This window comes from Cystoisospora suis (assembly GCF_002600585.1).
Source record: "Cystoisospora suis strain Wien I chromosome Unknown contig_1554, whole genome shotgun sequence".
Taxonomy (NCBI): domain Eukaryota; phylum Apicomplexa; class Conoidasida; order Eucoccidiorida; family Sarcocystidae; genus Cystoisospora; species Cystoisospora suis.
This window is the reverse complement of record NW_027154354.1, coordinates 715-1297: the sequence shown is the minus strand read 5'-3', so window position 1 is coordinate 1297 and position 583 is coordinate 715.

Genomic DNA, 583 nt, shown 5'->3' with positions numbered 1-583 from the left:
CATAACGTTGTGTCGTTAGTAGGGGCGTACGTTCCTCCATATCTGGAGCAAGTTTCAGTACAGCGCAACGTAAATACACACGAAGCTTTCTTTTCTTTTCCTAATCAATTCTCTTCGGGTTCTTTTACGACAGCAGAACGGAAACGCGGAGGCAATAGGTGGTATGGACTTCGAGTCTGAGGGCCGGCCGATCGCAGAGAGAGAGGGTAGATGACGTCTATGAAGAAACGTAAAGCCATCCATCTCCAAGTGCTTAGCGTGGCGAGGTGGTCTAGGGAGGCGTTTCTCTTCTGCAGAGTTCAACAAAGTGTTCTTTCTTGTCTCGAGTTCTCTATAAGAACGACTGGATAATAGCGAAGAGAGAGAAACGGAAAAGTAGAGAGTGTTGTCGAGAGGAAGAAAGGGGGGAGGCGGCTATCCCATCATCTTCAAAATCTCTGCTATGACCACCACGCATGTCTCCATTGTTTGGTCTCTGAGATAAACACTAATGAAGTTCGAAAGCGGGATTAGGTTACAAAGCAAAAAGAGAAAGATTTCGTGTTTTCTAAAGTGGTTGATTTGAAGAGAGAGAGAGAGAGAG